Here is a 19,584-nt window from a genome sequence, read left to right as displayed (position 1 = left end):
AAAAAAATAAAAAAAAAGAAAAGGAGTCAAAAGAGGAGTCTCAGATTTTTATCTATTTAAGACTGTTTCTCTTATTGGCTTCCCACATATTTCCCCCTTGTCTTTTAAATTGAAGTGATTTATTATACAGCAAAAACTTTTATTAATGAGAGGAGTCACAGAGAGTGCTTATAACCATCAGCTACAGAGATCTTGTAAGCTACAGCTGGATCTGATGAGATTCACAGATTATACTAACAGACCATGTTTCTCTCTGTTGCTCTCAACACACTCCCTCATTAAAAAAAAGGGGCCCTTAGAATAAATATTTGTAGTCAGACAAAGAAAATGGTCCCACATTAGTTACATCCAATGATATGAGCTTGTTCTGCATCTTGAATCCATCACCTCTCTGCTTAATAGTCCTCTGGTATAATAGTTGTTCATTGCATTAATCAAAGTTCTTAAGTCTTTCAAAGTTGTTTGTCTTTTCAGTCTTTTTAATATTTTGCAAGTATTTAATTGTTTTTCTGGTTCTTCTCACTCCATTCTGCATCAATTCATTTAAGTCATCCTTGGTTTCTCTGAAGCCATGACTTTTTCATATTATGTTGCGATCATATATCATAATTTGGTCAACTATTCCTTACTTAATAAGCATGCCTTTAGCTTCCAGTTACTTATCACTATTCACTGACTGTTAACAAAACAAAATTAAGTAATTTTTTTCTAATAATACTATTTAATAAGTGATGACTGAAAGCGGGATTCAGTCAATCAATAAACATTTATTAAGTGCTTATTATGTGCCAAGCACCAAGGATATGAAAGAGAGGTAAAAAAAGCATCCCATGTCCTCAAGTAATTTGCATTCAACATGTAAATAAAGAGGTACATATAAGATTTATGTTGTCCCTCCTTGTTTCAAAGAAGATCATTGACATCAGAGGTTTTGTCTTGACTCAAGCATGAATTCAATTTAAATGAGTCAGAGTGGTACAAAGTTGTTGGCCTTTCTCTCTCTTCCTTAATCATCAAAGCCCATTGACAAGACAAAAGTCAGGATGACAGGTGATTTACAAGGTACATATAGTACAGACTGAAGGTCTTCTCAAAGGAGAAGGTACTAGCAACTGGGATGACTAAGAAAGGCTTCCTGCAGAAGATCTGAGTCTTCAAGAAATCTAAGGAACTTAAGAGAGATTGGTGAGGAGGGAGAACATACCAGGCAGGAGGGGATAAATAGTGTAAAGATATGAAGATGGGAAGTGGATCAGCATATTCTAGGAAGTCCAGCATTGTTTGAGAGAATTAAATTGTGAGAACACTGGAAAGGTAGGAATAGGCAAACTTTAAATGCCCCAAAGAGGAATTTCTATTTGTCCCCAAAGTTGAACAAGGAGGGATGTGACTTGATTAGGCATACATTTTAGTCAAATCATTTGGTATATGAGTGAAAGATGGAGTGGAGAGAGATTTGTAGAGGTAGACCAATTAGATTAAAGGCTATTGTAATAGTCCAGATGAGGAAACTGAGACAAACAGGGATACATTCTCCAGGATCTCAGGTCAGATTTGAATTCCTGTCTTCCTGATTCCAGTCCAAGTGCTCTATACCCTGAACCAAATAATTGCCCTAAAAACCTTAGAAGAAATGTACTTTTCATCAAGACCTTCAAAAATCACCCCCCTTTCTTTCCTCCCACTTTCTATCCCAGTTTCTTTAACTCCTCTTCCAATTACCTCACCCTCATACTATGACATATTTCATAGTCATCCCAGAATTTTAGAGCAGAATGAACACAAAAGATCACATTTCTATCCCTGAGTTTCTTCATCTGAAAAATGATATAGTTAGAATAGATGGTGAGATGCATCCAAGGTCACCCAGTTAGCTAATAGCTGATTTGACTAGAACCAAGTCACCAGAACCACAGCTCACTGCTTGTTCCATTACCCAGATGCTACTTCAGAAGTGAGACCTGCTTCACCACTACTGGTCATTTAGCCTGCCAAGTGGGTTAGCTTTGGATCCTCCATAGGGGTTCTGAAGCTCTGGTCTGCTTCATGTGGTAGTACAGCATACTCAGTGTAACAACATAGTCCAGGCAATGTGATGGATGGCTGAGAAGAACATTTTGGTGGCTAACAAAACCTCAGTTCCATGTGACTCATAAAAGGATTCCAAGAAAGCTGGAATGAAAAGGAGGCAGTTTCTGATCTAGTCAACTGCCAAGGCACTCTCCACTCCCTACACACCCACACGGAGAGCCTCTGATCCAAATTCAAGAGCTGGACCTATTCGTTCACCATTTTCTGAAATATCATCTGCCTTAATGAAAGTGTGTTATTTTTTCAACTTAAGCCTAATTCCAATTTTCTTTTCTGCACAGCAGTTTTGTATTAAGTGTTCCATCTCGGCATCAGCATTGGATGAAGTCTACACCCTCAAATAATGCTTGAACTGTAAATACTCCCTCCAAACACTTGAACAACAGAAAATAAATCTTTTTAGCTCTGCTGTATCAAATGTTGCTTTGAGGGATGCTGAATTTCACTTTACATAGGCATAAGAGAGTATGATTATTTTGTTCTGTCTTACAGAATTTCTAAAGAAAACCCACACAGGGCATTTACCATGTGACTACTTCCCTCTGCGAATTAGAATAGGAGTTTTTTGAGCTTTTTGAAGTCATACAAGTTTTTTATGCTTCACTGTTTCAAAGACCCATAATGTGAGTTCTCTCCCTGTCAGTGCATATTAGAACCCTCAAGTGACTAAGTCTTTGAAAGATGTTGTGGCTAAAGAAATCATCACCCTGCAATCAGCCTGGTAATGAATTTCTGGATTGATTCTTAGGCATTTATTCATTATTGAGTCTATATTTATGGCATCTTCAGATCTACCCAAATTGGCAAATCCAAGGGCATCTCCACACTATAATGGGACATTGGAGTGATGCTTTAGTGGGAAGTAGAAACCGCATCCTATTCATTAGATACCTCTTTATCTGACTCCAAGTCTTTCCCAAAACAGCCTACTTCTTTAAAATGATGGAAAACTACCCATTTATGCTGTTACATTTTCATTGGGTCTTCATTGCAGTAAGGCAGTCCTTTCTCTCCTTTCTAAATTGGTTCTTTATCCTATTCTCTATCCCATATCCTACCTAGAGGCAGCTACAGGGTTCAGAGAATAGAGCGTTTGAATTCAGCCTCTAGTTATATAACCCTGGACAAATAACTTTATCTCTGCCTCAATTTCCTCAATTATAATATGGGGATCATAAACCTCCTCACAGGGTTGTTGTGAGGATCAAATAAGATAATGCAAATATATGAAAAATTGCTCTAAATCATTATTGATTAAAATAGTGCAAATCAAAATAACTCTGAGATAACATCTCAACTTATAAAATTGGCTAACAGGATAAAAGGGCAAAATAACAAATGTTGGAGGGAATATGGAAAAATAAGGACACTACTACATTGTTGATGGAATGTGAACTGCTCCAACCATTATAGAGAGCAATCTGGAATTATGCACAAAAAGTAATACAACTATGTAAACATTTTGACCCAGCAATACCATTATTAGGTTTATTTGTTAAGGTGATTAAGGAAAAAGGAAAATAAATTACACATTCTAAAATATATATAGCAACTCTTTTTGTGGTGGCAAAGAACTGGAAACTGAAGGGATGTCCATCAATTGCAGAATGGCTGAACTAGTTGTGGATACTATTGTGCCATAAGAAATGACAAACAAAATGATCACACAAAAAAACCCTGGAAAGTCTTATATGTAATGATACAAAGTGAAGTGAGAAGAATTAGAAAAACATTGTACACAAAACCAACGATAATGTATGATGATCAACTTATAAATCACTCAATAATTATCAATAAGGCAAGGACCCAGGATGACTCCAAGGGATTCATGACAAAAAATGCTGTCCACTGTCATAGAAGGAAGAGAGCCCAAATGTAGATTGAAACATGCCATTCTTCACTTTATTTCCTCCATGAATTTTTTCTAGCATGTGCAATTTGTTTCTTATTTTACAACATGAGGAACAAATATGTATTTTACAATAATATATAGACAACTTATTTCATATTACCTATCTTTTTTAGGGAAGGGGAGAGAAGTGAGAGGGAAGGGGGAAAAGAATGAAATGAGTTTTGAATATAGCTAATGTGAGAATTTTTTCTCTTAGCTAAGCATATTTATTATAATTTATTACATATTTATTATTCTATAAGATATTATTATCTCATAATACTATACATTATTATTAACACAATGGCTGATATATAGTAACTACTTAATAAATGCTTGTTTTCTTCCCCTGCCCCAGAGCTGGAAGCAACCTTATTGGCTATCTAGTTCAATTCTCGCATTTTACAGATAAGGAAATTAAAGTACAAAGAACTTAATTGACTTTACCTGTGGTCACATGAGTAGTAAGTGTCAGAAGAAGAATCTGAATCCAAGTTCTGACTCCAGAGCTAGTGATCTTTCTGGAAGTGTCTACTAAACTGGAAAAACATTTGGTTTGAGGAATGTGCTTCATCTCTGAGGACCAGTATTGTTAAGCTGGGAAAAGCTCAACAAATTTTGGCCACCAGATAATGATTGTATTTTGGACATTGTATTCCATTAAGACCTGTCTATATTTCAAGACATAAAAGGCTTGGGATCTGTCATCAGTGGGGTAAGTGCTCATAGCACTAGAAATATTTCTAAGTCAATTTAACTTTTGGGTTCTCATTTTCCTGCTTGAAAATGAGAAAATTATACTAGATAACCTTTAAGGATTCTTCCATATTTAAAGAATCTTACAAAAAGTTTACTAAATATGTGTGTAGGTATATGTGTATACATAAAAATGTATGTATCTTTAGGAACAAAGAATAATGTAAATTTTATTAGTAGTTAACGAAGGTCTTACAAAGTCAGAACTGGAGTGTTAATTAAATCTTTGGCCAAATAGTAATTGTGCTGGTTCTTGCTGATATATGACCAATAAATTTCTATATCTGAAAAATGAATTTTCCCAATGCAAATTCAAGATCACCATCCAATTTCAAGCCTATCTTTTCTGCTACTTAGACTTCTTAATCTTTCTATTCCTCAATTTCTTAATTTTTAAATGCTTCATTTCTAAATTTTAAAATTTTAATTCTTAAATTAAATTTTTTTTTCTTAAAGCTCTTACCTTCCATCTTAGAATCAATACTATGTATTTGTCCCATGACAGAAGAGTGGTAAGGGATAGGCAATGGGGGGGTTAAGTGACTTGCCCAGGGTCACACATGTAGGAAGGGTCTGAGGCCAGATTTGAACCCAGAACTTTCAATCTCTGGGTCCAGCTCTCAATCCATTGAGCTACCCAGTTGCTCCCTAAATTTTTAAATCTTTATAAGATTTTTAAGGTTTCCTCTAGCTAAATTAAGATTATAATTTGTTATTAACTTGTGAAAGAATTATCTAGTTTTCTATGGAAATGATTCTAAGTTTCATAAAAATACTCTAGGCAAGAGATGAGAATTATTGGTAGTTATAGATAGATTTGATACATACAGTTGGGAAGCATATTATCTTCCAGTATATGTAACTAAGATGTATCATACATAGGGTCTCCAGACATGTGTCAAACCTTATGGCTACTGCTAATTTTTGATAATTCGTGTTGGGATCAACTATAGAAACCAAGGGGACATCATTAAAGATTTCCAAATTTTAAAGAGAAAGCTGAAGATAAGAGGGGGGGAAAAGTGGGGTTTTCATTCCTTTGGAAAGGAAAGAATATAAACAAATGAACGAATGTGTTAAGAAAATAAGTTCAAAAAATAGGATTTACAATTACAGAGCAGAGTTTAAAACAGAATGACAGCTTCTTAGCCAGAGGTAGATGGATTCTAACAAATTAATGCAAAATAAATTTCTTTGGAGACATGAAGGATTTGGTTGAGAGAGCTTCCAATTGAAAATAGACATAAAAAAATAAAAATTCTGCATATTTATTCAGTGAGCCAGAGATGACAAAAGGTAGCAGCTATTTCCTGGAGAAAAAAATCATTGAAGTATCCCTATTATTCATAGATCATGATATTCAGGAACATGACAAGAGTAATACTCATTGCCTCAGATAACTATATACAAATGAGTGGAATATAGGTAACAAAATAACTAGAGATTTTAATGAAAAGAGGGAAATAGAAATTCTAGATATGTGTCATTGAGAATTGTTGGGATAGGATTTGTGAGTGAAATACAGTATATCTAATTCAACATGAAGACAAAGATTAAAAGAACAGTAGAGAAGCATTGTATATCACAAAAAAAAAAATTCCTACATGGAAATATATAAATGGAGTCATGGAAAGAATTTGAATGAAGATCAATGGAGGAAGAAACAGAAGCCATATTACTATAGAAATATATTTACAGAGCTAGTATTTTGGATCATATTCTAATAAAAAATGAGAATTTTTTTTTGAAGTAGAAATGGGTAATTTTGAGAGAAAGAGACAATGCCCTCTTTTAGTTCACAGTAAGTAACTTGGAGGATAGCATGCAGAACTTGATATATGCTGTGGACTTTGGATTTCAAATAGCAATAAAAAATAAAGTAGCTTTATAGTTTAAGATTCTACAGGAAAAGTTTGCTAATGTACTTTTGGTGAATTAGTAATATTATATAGTATAATATTTACATCAAACTGGAGGTGCTAGTCTTATTGTAATCTATCTTGTTACAATGACTTTTTGAGTATTGTGTCAACTTCTAGGAACGTCATTTTTATTGTTTTTATTTTTTAAATCAAAGATATTTTATTTTCCTAATTATGTTTTCAACATACATTTTCCAAAATTACAAGATCGACATTTGTTTCCCTCCAACCCTTCCTTCCCTACATATAGAGGTAGTAAGCAATTTGATCTGGGCCATGCATGTTTTATCATACAAAACACACTGCCATATTGGTCACTGTTGTAACAAAACACTCATACAAAACTGAAACCCCAAAATAAAACAGTAAATAAGCTCATGTGAAAGATAGTATGCTTTGATCTGCATCCTACTCCAACAATTCTTTCTCTGGTGATGGACAGCATTCCCTATCATAAGTCCTTTAGAATTGTCCTAGATTATTGTATTTCTGAGAGTAGCCAAGTTTTCATAATTGATCATCATTCGATGTTGTTGTTACTGTGTATAATGATCTGGTTCTGCTTATTTTGCTCTGCATCAGTTCATGTAGATATTTTTAAGCCTTTTCTGAGATCATCTTGCTTTTGATTTCTTACAGCACAATAGTATTCCATCATCAATATAAAACACAAATTGTTCAGCCATTCCCAGACTGATGGACAACCCCCCTCAACTTCTACTTCCTTGCTACCACAAAAAGAGCTGCTATAAATATTTTTGCACAAGCAGTTCCTTCCCCCCTTTTTATCTCTTTGGGATTATCTCTTTGGGATTCAGACCCAGTAGTGTTATTACAGGATCAAAGGGCATGCTTAATTTTATGACCTTTTGGACATAGTTCCAACTTGCTTTCAGGAATGGTTGGATCAGTTCATAACTCCACCAACAATAAATTAGTGCCCAGTTTTGCCATATCCCCTCCAACATGGATTACTTTCCTTTATTATCATATTGGCTAATATAATAGGTGTGAGATGGTACATCAGCATTGTTTTAATTTACATTTCTCTAATCAAAAATGATTTAGAAAATTTTTTCATATTTTTGCTAACTTTGATTTCTTCATCTCAAAATTGCTTGTTCATATCCTTTGACCATATGTAAATTGGAGAATGACTTGTATTCTTTTTTTTTTTTTTTTTTTTTTTTTTTTTTTTTTTAATTTTTTTTTTTTAAACCCTTGTACTTCGGTGTATTGTCTTATAGATGGAAGATTGGTAAGGGTGGGCAATGGGGGTCAAGTGACTTGCCCAGGGTCACACAGCTGGGAAGTGGCTGAGGCCGGGTTTGAACCTAGGACTTGTATTCTTATAAATTTGGCTTGGTTCTCTATAGATTTAAGAAATTAGACCTTTATCAGAAAAATGTGTTATGGAATTTTTTTCCCAGTTTGTTGTTTCCCTTCTAATCTTAGTTACATTGATTTTGTTTGTACAAAAGCTTTTTAGTTTAACATAATCAAAAATATTCTTTTTATATCTTATAATGCTCTCTAGATTTTGTTTGGTCATAAAATCTTCTCTTCCCCATAGATCTGCTCGACAAACTATTCTAGGTTTCCTTAATTTACTTAGGATATCAGTCTTTTTATCTAAATCATATACCCATTTCAATCTTATTTTGGTGGATATAAGATATTGATCTATATCTAGTTTTTGCCATAATGTTTTCCAATTTTCCCATTAGTTTTTGTTAAATAGTGAGTCCTTATCCCAAAAACTGGGATTTGAGGGTTTATCCTACTCTAGTTTGCTAAGGTCACTTACCCTTGTATGTTGTGTATCTAATCCATTCCATTAATCTATCATTCTATTTCTTAGCCAATACCTGACTGTTTTATAGTATAGTTTGAGATCTGGTACTGGTAGGCCACCTTTGTTTAATTCTTTTTTCAAAAATTCCCTTGATATTCTTGAACTTTTGTTCTTCCAAATGAATTTTGTTATTTTTTCTAGTTCCATAAAATAATTATTTGGTAGTTTGATTGGTATGACCCTGAATAAGTAAATTAATTGGGTAGAAGGGTCCTTTTATTATATTAGTTCAGCCTACCTATGAGCAATCATTATTTTTCCAATTGTTTAGCTCTGAATTTATTTGTATGAAAATTATTTAGTAATTGTGTTCATATAATTCCTGTTTTTGCCTTGAAAAATAGATTCCCAGGTATTTTATATTGTCTTGAGTTATTTTGGATGGAATTTCTCTTTCTATGTCTTGCTACTGACCTTTTAGGGCAATATATAGAAATGCTGATGATTTATGTGGTTTTATTTTGTATTATATTTGCTAAAGTTTTAGTTATTTCAACTATTTTTTTATTTGACTCTCTAGAATTCTCTAAATATGCCATCTGTGAAGAGCGATCATTTAGTTTTCTTTTTCTCTATTTCGATTCCTTTAATTTCTTTTTCTTTTCTTATTGCTAAATTTAGCATTTCTAGTACAATATTAAATAATAGTGATGATAATGGGAATCCTTGCTTCACCTTGATCTTATTAGAAAGGCTTCTAACTTATCCCCAATTCAGATGATATTTGATAATGGCTTAGGTAGGCACTACTTGTCTTGAAGAGAATGGCCCAATTATTATTATACTTTCTAGAGTTTTTTTTAAACCCTTACCATCCATCTTAGAATCAATACTGGGTATTGGTTCCAAGGTAGAAGAGTGGTGAACACTAGGCAATGGGCATTAAGTGACTTGCCCAGGGTCACACAGCTAGGAAATGTCTGAGGTCAGATTTGAACCTAGGACCTCCCATCTCTGGGCCTGAATCTAAATCCACTGAGCTACCCAGCTGTCCCCCTTTATAGGGTCTTTAATAGGAATGGATATTGTCAAATTAAAGGCTTTTTCTGCCTCTATTGAGATAATCATGTGATTTGTTAGTTTGGTTATTTATATGGTCAGTTATGCTGATAGTTTTACAAATATAAATTAAACTATCCCTGCATTTCTGGTATAAATACCACCTGATCATAATGAATGATCCCTGTGATATATCACTGTAGTCTACTTGCTATTATATTATTTAAAATTTTTGCATCTATATTCATTAATGAAATTGGCCTATAATTTTCTCTATTTTGCTCTTCTGGCTTAGGTAACACTATCATATTTGTACTTAAAAAAAAGAATTTGGTAGGATTCCTTCTTTGCCTATTTCCCCAAATAATTTATATAACATTGAGATTAATTGTTCTTTGAGTATTTGACAAAATGCACTTGTGAATCCATCTAGCCCAGGAGACTTTTCCTTAGGGAGTTCTTTGATGGCTTGTTCTTTTTTTCTTTTTCTTTTTCTGAGTTGAGATTATTTAAGTATTCTATTTCCTTTTTTGTTAATCTGGGCAATTTATAATTTTATAAATATTCATCCCTTTCACTTAGATTGTCAGATTTATTGGCAAATGAGTAGACAAAATGACTCCTAATGATTGCTTTAATTTCCTTTTCATTGGGGGTAAGGCCACCTTTTTCATTTTTGATACTTATCACTTTATTTTCTTATTCCCTTTTTAAAATCAAATTAAGCATTCCTTTGTCTATTTTATTTATTTATTTTTAAAATAAAGCCAACTCCTAGTCTTTTTTTACTAGTTCAATGGTTCTGTCACTTCAATTTTATTGGTTTCTCTTTTAATTTTTAGTTTTTCCAATTAGTCTTTAATTGGGAAATTTTAACTTTGTTCTTTTTCTAGTTTTTTTTTTAGTTCCATGCCCAGTTCATTGAGCTGCTTTTCTAATCCCATTCATTTTTCTCCAGAAATCTATTAGTTCTAACTTTTCTAAAATTTTATTCACTTCCTTTACTTCCTTCTTGTTTATTTTTTGGTTAAATTTATTTAGATCTGAAAAGGGGAAGATGAGGTTCCCCACTAATATAGCTTTAATGTTTATTTACTTTTGGAGTTCATTTAATTTCTCCTTTAAAAATTTGGAGGGGGCTATAACAAAGTTCATTTGGAAGAACAAAAGATCGAGAATATCAAGGGAAATAATGAAAAAAAAACATGAAGGAAGGTGGCCTAGCAGTACCAGATATTAAACTATACTATAAAGCAGGGGTCATCAAAACATTTTCTATATTACAGGTACTGGCTAAGAGACAGAAGGGAGGATCAGTGGACTAGACTTGGGGTAAGTGACGTCAGCAAGACTATGTATGATAAACCCAAAGAGCCCAACTTTTGAGACAAAAATCCACTATTTGACAAAAACTGCTGGGAAAATTGGAAAACAATATGGGAGAGATTTGTTGTGAGGAAGATTATTATTTAGTTATTAGCTTAGTATTAGTATTAGACCTAACAGGAAGGGCTGGAGAATTCCAAATGGAATGGGGAAGCAGGAAGTGGCTTGCACTCTCTGAGAAGGACTCCATGGTGGTTGGGATAAGTAGTAACTGATTCCCTGGGAGACCTCAGAGCTAGTGGAATTGCACCCTGATTCCCTGGGATCCTGGAGTGTGGTGAAGGTTGGAAGCAGAGGACATCTATCCTGCATGACAGCACTGAGTAGGGAGTGATCTTTGATCTGTGGGACAACTTGCAGACTTCCTTTCCCTTCAGGGCTACTTTGGATCATCAGTTCTAAAGGAGTTGGTTCCTGGCATCTGGAAAACATCTCTGGACTCTACTGTGAGGATTCCCACTCCAGGCCTGTTATTCTCTGGACTTTGCCTGGTTTAGGTCTTAGATTAGTGTAGATAAGTCCCTCCCTTGACCCTGTGGTTTGCCCTTAGCTTGTAAGAATAGAATCCCTTATTCCCATCCTTTATTATTGTTACCCTCATTTAAACTGTTATAAACCTTTGCCTTTTGCCTGCTGGTTCCATAGGCCCTTTGCTAGGTGGGCTGAGTGACTGTTGGGGCCTAACTGTTATTTTCTGTTAACAGTTACCTCCTAGTAGTTAAACCTGGTCTCCCTACCTTGTTTGGTCCTGTTGTCTGTCATTCCTGTCACCCTCACACCCCATTGTGAACCCACGGATAATATTTAGTTAACTTCCCTGGTAATTCACCTTTACAGATTAGGTTTAGATGACATCTCACACCCTACACCAAGATAAATTCAGAATGGGTGAATGACTTGAATATAAAGAAGGGAACTATAAGTAAATTAAGTGAACACAATGGGACACTTGTCAGATCTCTGGGAAAGGAAAGATTTTAAAGCCAAGCAAAAGTTAGAAAAAATTACAAAATGTAAAATAAATAATTTTGATTATATTAAATTAAAAAGTTTTTGTACAAACAAAATCAATGCAACCAAAATCAGAAGGGAAACAACAAACTGGGAAAAAATCTTTATAACAAAAAACTCTGACAGAGGTCTAATTACTCAAATATACAAGGAGCTAAATCAATTGTATAAAAAATCAAGCCATTCCCCAATTGATAAATGGGCAAGGGACATGAATAGGCAATTTTCAGATAAAGAAATTAAAACTATCAATAAGCACATGAGAAAGTGTTCTAAATCTCTAATAATTAGAGAAATGCAAATCAAAACAACTCTGAGATACTACCTCACACCTAGCAGATTGGCTAAAATGATATCGTAGGTGAGAATAATGAATGTTGGAGGGGATGTGGCCAATTTTGGGACATTAATGCATTGCTGGTGGAGTTGTGAACTGATCCAACCATTCTGGATGGCAATTTGGAACTATGCCCAAAGAGCACTAAAAGACTGCCTACCCTTCAAGTCAGCCACAGAATTGCTGGGTTTGTCCCCCAAAGAGATCATAGGGAAAAAGACTTGTACAAAAATATTTGTAGCTGCACTTTTTGTGGCAGCAAAAAACTGGAAAAAGAGGTTACACCCTTCAATTGGGGAATGGCTGAACAAAATTGTGGTATATGCTGGTGATGGAATACTATTGTGCTCAAAGGAATAACAAACGGGAGGAATTCCATGTGAACTGGAAAGACCTCCAGTAATTGATGCAGAGCTAAAGCAGCAGAGCCAGAAGAACATTGTACACAGAGACTGATACACTGTGGTAAAATCGAATGTAATGGACTTCTGTACCAGCAGCAATGCAGTGACACAGGACAGCTCTGAGGGATTTATGGTAAAGATGCTACCCACATTCAGAGGAAGAACTGCAGGAGAGGAAACACAGAAGAAAAGCAACTGCTTGAACACATGGGTTGATGCGGACATGATTGGGGATGTAGACTCGAAATGACCACACCAATGCAACTATCAACAATTTGGAAATATATCTTAATAGATGACACATGTTTAAACCAGTGGAAATTTGCATAGGCTATGGTGGGGAGGATTGGGGGGTGGGGTGAAGGGGAAAGTAAGAACATGAATCATGTAACCATGGAAAATTTTTCTAAAAAATAAAAATAAATAAAAAAATCTGGGGGTGGGGGGTGAGAGCAGCTGGGTTGCTCAATAGATTGAGAGTCAGGCCTAGAGATGGGAGTTCCTGGGTTCAAATCTGGACTCAGACACTTTCTAGCTGTGTGACCCTGGGCAAATCACTTGACCCCCATTGCCTAGCACTTACCACTCTTCTGCCTTGGAGCCAATACACAGTATTGATTCCAAGACGGAAGGTAAGAGTTGAAAAAAAATTGGGGGCTGTAACATTTGATGCATATATGTTTAGTATTGATATTACTATGTCTGTGCATTGCTCTTCTTTGTCTCCATAAACATTTTCTATGGTTAGGTGCTTTTTTGATGTTTGCTCATTTTCCCAGCCTTTTTCTTGACTTTACTTTTATCTTAAAAGTGGACTCTGTTTTTCAGGGTAGAGGAGGTACTCTCTTAAATTTCAGTTTTCCCTTGCTACTCCCCTTAGCTCTATTTCTGCAAGTTTTAGTTTTTTAAAGAAGGTATAATGGCCTATGGACTGGGAGCTCTGAAAGCCTCCTTCCACTGCTGATTCAATCATTCCCTGAGATTGCTGAAGTCTTGCAGGGCTCAGAGCACTTAAATTGCTGTATGCTGGGGTGTAGGGTCCAGCCTCAGGCTTGGACAGTGGCTTTTGGTCTCACTCTGGGCTTGATCAGGTCAGGTACACTGTGGACTGCCTTGTGCTGAGGTTCAAATCCTCACTGTAGGTTAAGGCTAGGGCTGGGATGACACAGACCAGACACTCGGACTGCTTTGCACTGGGATTCAGGACCTTAATACAGGTTTAGGGGGAGGGTTCTGGGCCTCCCCTTGGGCTCACACCAACTAGGCAGCTTGCTAACTACCCTGTCCTTGGACTTGGGGGCCTTAATTTGGGCTTGGGTAGGGGCTCAAAGTTCTCCCTCTGGGTCTGTACTAGCCAGGCACACTTCGAACTACCCTGTGCTTGGGCCTGGGATCTACTCCAAGCTTGGTCTGGAGCTTGGAACTACAATATGTAGGCATGGAGTTCTACTGCTTTTGGCTTAGGCAGGGTTTGAACTTTTCCTGCTTCTACTCTGCCATCTTGGTACCACCCCTCTGGGTATATCAGAACCTCATTAAAAAAAACAAAACAAACAGATTATGGTAAATAGAAATGAATTCCTCATTTCTCGCCTAGCTGCACTACTCTGGTACTTCTCTGATTTTTCCACTATGCCCTCAGGAACCTTTTCCCCTAGCCCACCAATTTTCAGTTTCTCTTTGGGGTTTTTCTTTCCCCATTAGATTGTAAACTCTTTGAGGGCAAGGACTTTCTTTTTTTATTATTATTTGTATCCCCAGCACTTAGAACAGATGAACAAATATTTATTAATTGCCTGAATCCATTGAGGACAACCAGGATGATAAGAAGATTTGAAACCATGCCATATAAGCATCAATTGAAGGTTGTCACTTATTTCAGAGAAGAGAACACAAAGAATAGAGCAAAAATCTCAATTATTGGAATGGTGGCTTGGAATTCAGATTAGACTTGTTCTGCTTGATCACAGAAATCAGAATTTGGGATTTTGTGGGGGAATTAAAGGGAGACATATTTCTTCTCAAAATAACGTAAAACATTTGAATGATGACATCTAAGCTGTTTAAAAAATGGAATGGGTTACAGCCTCTGTGAGTAAGCTCCCCATCACTGAAAATGTTCGAGTGGAGGCTAGATGAATACTTTCCTATGGATTGTAGAGATGAGAGTCATGATTAGATGATCCCTTAGGTCCCTTCTAAATCTGAGACATTCTGATTCTATGGAGATTGCTTCTTTATTATTAGAGAAGTGAATCCTAGAAACATTAGACTAGGGAAGAATTCTAAAGGACAGATTTTTTAAAGAGGAAAGTCAAAGAGCCAAGACATTGGGTTATATTCCCTGAAGGGCAGTGCAGGGGAGTTCAGATGAAGAGTAAGAAGACTACTTACAGATAGCTTTTAACAAAACCTTATTACACACAAGAAAGGGAAGAGGAGAGATGCCAGGAGGGACAGTCTCAATATGGGTTCCTCATGTCCATAAAGAGTAACACAGAGTAGGTCAAAAGCCTAAAATCCCTCGGGGCTCTAACTTATAAAGTTTTAGATAAAGAGCTTGCATGATATCAATAGGACGTTGTCCTTTTATATATAGGACTGGTGAAGTGAGGGTATGTTCTAAACTAAGAAGGAAGGAATGAGCAGAAGGGACAAAAGGAGTTTAAATCTAATTGTACCACGAAGAGGGGTAGATGGAGGGTTTGTTGGAGCTGTACCAGTCAAACCAGTTTTCATCAGTTTAGAAATAGGAGGAAAAGATGAAATCAAAGTATTAAAGGATATAGACGGCATTCAGCAAAGAAGGTAAGAGGAGATGAGAACATTAAAGCCAAAGAAACAGAATTACAATAAAGGGAATTTCATTCAAGAATCACAGAATTTCTGTTTTGAATAGCACCTCAGTGGCTCTCTAAGCCAATCTTTGCCTAAAAAATTCCTACTGCAATATATCAACAAATGCATCATCGAACTTCTGTTTGAAGAATTTCATAATTAGAGAAGACATAGATCAATTGGACATGACTCCTTCTGAGGCAGCTTATTCCACTAAAAAGAAAATATCCCCTCCTATCATTTGAATTTTTGCAAAGCCCATGTATTAGAGTAAGTCCAATCAATTTGCTACATGACAACTTCTAAATATTTAAAGACAATTATTATATACCCCTGTCCCTATCCCTAGTCTTTTCTTATTTTGAATTAACATTCTTCATTTCTTAAATCTATCCTCAGATTACATGAGCTAAATGCCCTTCACCATCTTATCCATGTACAATTTCCTTCCTAAACCATGGTTTAGTAAAGTCAACTAGGATAAGAACTGAAAAACAAAAAGTCATTGGATTTGCCAACTATGAAGGAATTATCTTTGGAAAGAATAGTTTAACAGTATGGGGGTGGGGCTGGGAAGAAGGAAGGAAGGAAGGAAGGAAGAAAGGAAGGAAGGAAGGAAGGAAGGAAGGAAAGAAGGAAGGAAGGAAGGAAGGAAGGAGGGAGCGAGGGAAAAAGGGAAGGAATAAGGGAGGGAACTGAATTCTTGCTAGTTAGTCTGAACCTCCCTTTTACTTCAAACCCTGTGCTATTTTCTGAATCTCTTCTTGGCTGTGTTCTAGTTACCCTCCCAATTCTGAGCTGTCTTCCCCTCACATCCCACCATCCTCCCACACACCCCAATACATCATGCTCTTGTATCATATCTAATGGAGCTGGCATTATTAAGTGAACTCCCTGCTATAAGGAACCCAGGAACAATTAAACTAAAGTATTGTATAATGAAGCAATAAATTTCACTGGCTGTGTCCAAAAAAAAGAAGTACTGGCAGTATTGCCTGGAAAATATAATAATACTATCATTTATATGGCACTTTAAAGTTTGTAAAGTGCTTTACAAATATCATCTCATTTTTATCCTCACAACAAGCCTGGAAGGTAGTTGCTATTATCCCCATTTTGAAAATGAGGAAACTGAGGTTAAGTTGAATGGAGTTCTTCTCAGCTCTAGGTCCAGGGATTTATCCACCGTGCCACCTAACTACTCTTAAAGATATAGGGAACATTAGAAGTTACATTACTTCTAGATAATGTTCTAGATAAGTTCTAGATATTATAATTTCTAATGTTACCTCTGTCTTTAAAAGCAGTGAGCTTGCTTGATTAGAGAAGGCTCTAAGATGTGATAAGAAGGTAATATATTTAGATAGAATGGGGGAGACATTGAAGACAGAATTCAGCCTCCTTCAACTTAAATTTATAAGCTCCCTGAAAACAGGGATTATCTTTTTCTTTTCTTTAACCCTTACCTTCCACTTTAGAATCAATATTGTGTATTGGTCCCAAGGCAGAAAGTGGTAAGGACTAGGGAATGGGGATTAAAAGACTGGCTCAGAGTCAAACAGCTAGGAAGTATCTGAGGCCACATTTGAACTCAGAACTTCACATCTTTGAGCCTGGCTTCAATCCACTGAGCCACTTACTTACCCCAAGGTTATTTTTAATTATTTTTTTAACCTTTCCCAGTGCCTCATGATCTTTTGCACAAACTAGGCACCCAATAAACATGTGAGAGATAAATGTCCCCAATGATTAGGTCTCTGGGCCAGCAGGAAAGTGGACTAATGTCTTAGAAGTATGGATTTTCAAACTAGAAAAGACTTCAGAGATCATCTAGTTCAACCTTCCCATTTCACAGATGAGGCAACTAGGGCTGTAAGAACTAAAATGACTTGCAAAAGATTCTAACGTAGCTCCTCTGACTCCACAGCCAAAGCTTGTTTTCAGCCTTCCACTCTCCCTGCCAAGCCGAGGCTTTTCAGATCTCTCCTGGCAATAGGAGCAAAGGGACTTGGCAGCTGAGAGGGTGCCCGGTGGGGTCTTTGTCTGGTGCAGCTGCTGTGTTTAATGCTCCAGGTTGCCATGTCTACTTAATAAAGATCCTATGTGGTCCATGGACTCAGACTGAGAAATGTGATTCTGATAGTAGTAGCTTCATTACTTAAGAACAGAGCAGCACCATCTGTAGGTAAACCAGTGGCCCAATTTCTCTAGTGTCCCTCACCTTCTTTTTAGGTACTTTCTCCTCCGTTTTGGAGTCTTCTACTCCCCTATCCCATTTTCCCCAATCCTCTCCCATGTACCTAGAGAAACCAGTGCCTGCTGTCTTCTATCTATCTTAGACTCTAGCTCTAGCATCACAGCCAGATCTGCTACAGAACTTTTCCATTAATGATATTATGATGTCTTAAAAAAATCTTACCTTCCATCTTAGAATCAACACTGTGTATTAGTTTTAGAGCAGAGGGGTAGAGGCTAGGAAATGAGGTTTAAGTGACTTGTCCAGAGTCACATAGCTAGAAAGTGTCTGAGACCAGATGTGAACCTATGATCTCCCATCTCTAGTCCTGGTTCTAAATCCTCTGAGCCAACTAGCTGGCCCCTAGGATGCCTTCTAGATGGTCCCATGATCTATTTCTTCAAGACTCTGTCAGGTGAATAAAGTGACTCAGGTTTGAACTGAGGTGTTAATGCATAATGATGGCTTATTTCCAGATGACATTTGCCCTCCCTCTCTCCCCAGGCACGAGTTTTTGTGTCTTAATCCAAGAGGATGATTAGTATTTGGAATTTCAGGCACCATAGCAGACTGATGGGGATATATTTTGGAGGAGCTTTCAAGGGGTTCTTCCAGGGACACTTCAATTCTGCCAACCCACTGGACCAACTCTGGCACTTAGAAATGCAAACTAGTACTTTTACTGCCCAAACACGGGGTGGGGGTGGGGGTGGGGTAGGTAACCCTTGCCCGGAGTTGCAGGCTGCTTTAAAGAAAGATTTCATTTCTCCACCCTGTGCTGGCTCTGCTTTCTCCTTCACAAGTCAATTCACTCTTTCCCGCCCCTCACAAGCAGGCTTGGGAATATATTTCTAAGTGTTCTTGGCTCTGCCCCGGTGTTTTTACAGCTTGACTGCAGGCATCCAGGAACACTAAAAATAGAATAGAAAATAATCTTTTCTACTTTATACCAACCAACTGAAAGAATGAGATTTCCTTGGTTAGAGGCCAGGACAGGGTAATTCAAATAAAGAGATACATATACCTAAAGCCCAGCATTTGTTGCATATATCACTGTGTAAAAAAAGCTTAGTCTCCGTTTCTGGTATGTATATATGTATATATGAATATACACATATATCATATATGTATTGTGTATATATATGTGGAGTGTGTGTATATGTATATATATATATATTTATATATACTATGAAGAGTAAATAAGTAAATAAATGAACTATCTCTACTTTCCTCCTTTCCTGCTAACTTTAGGCCCATGGGATAGAAATGATAGTGAGAAACGAAGCATGTTTTTGGATTATAACTTCTCTTTTATGATAATAAAAGCTAGTGTTTTGATAGAACCTTATAGTTTACAAAGTGAGATATATGTAGATAGCTAGCTAGATATGTATATGTGTATATAATTTTATCCATTGGAAAGAATGCTAAATTTGGAGTCAGATAAATTAGTTTCAGAAAAGTCCTTCAGAAAAATAAAGGAGTTGACTTAGATAACCCCCAAGATAACCCTTGTAGCGCTAAATTTATGTTTATAGGATCATTTGATCAAGAATCATTCATTAATTGCCTATTATATGCCAGACAGTGTGCTAAATTCTGAGGATACTATGAAAGGCAAAAGATAGACCCTGCCTATCAAGGAATTCACAGTCTAGTGAGGGAGACACACAGCAAACAACTTTTTACAAACAAAATATAGAAGGAATAAATTGGAGATAATTAGAAGAGGAAAGGAATTAGCATTAAGAGGAATCTTAGGTTTCTTTTTTTTTTTTAAACCTTTACCTTCTGTCTTAGAATCAAAACTGTGTATTGGTTCCAATGGAAATTAAGTGACTTATCCAGGGTCCCAAAG

Source organism: Gracilinanus agilis, chromosome 1 (genome assembly GCF_016433145.1).
Source record: "Gracilinanus agilis isolate LMUSP501 chromosome 1, AgileGrace, whole genome shotgun sequence".
In the NCBI taxonomy this organism is placed as follows: Eukaryota; Metazoa; Chordata; class Mammalia; order Didelphimorphia; family Didelphidae; genus Gracilinanus; species Gracilinanus agilis.
This window is presented reverse-complemented; position numbering follows the sequence as displayed.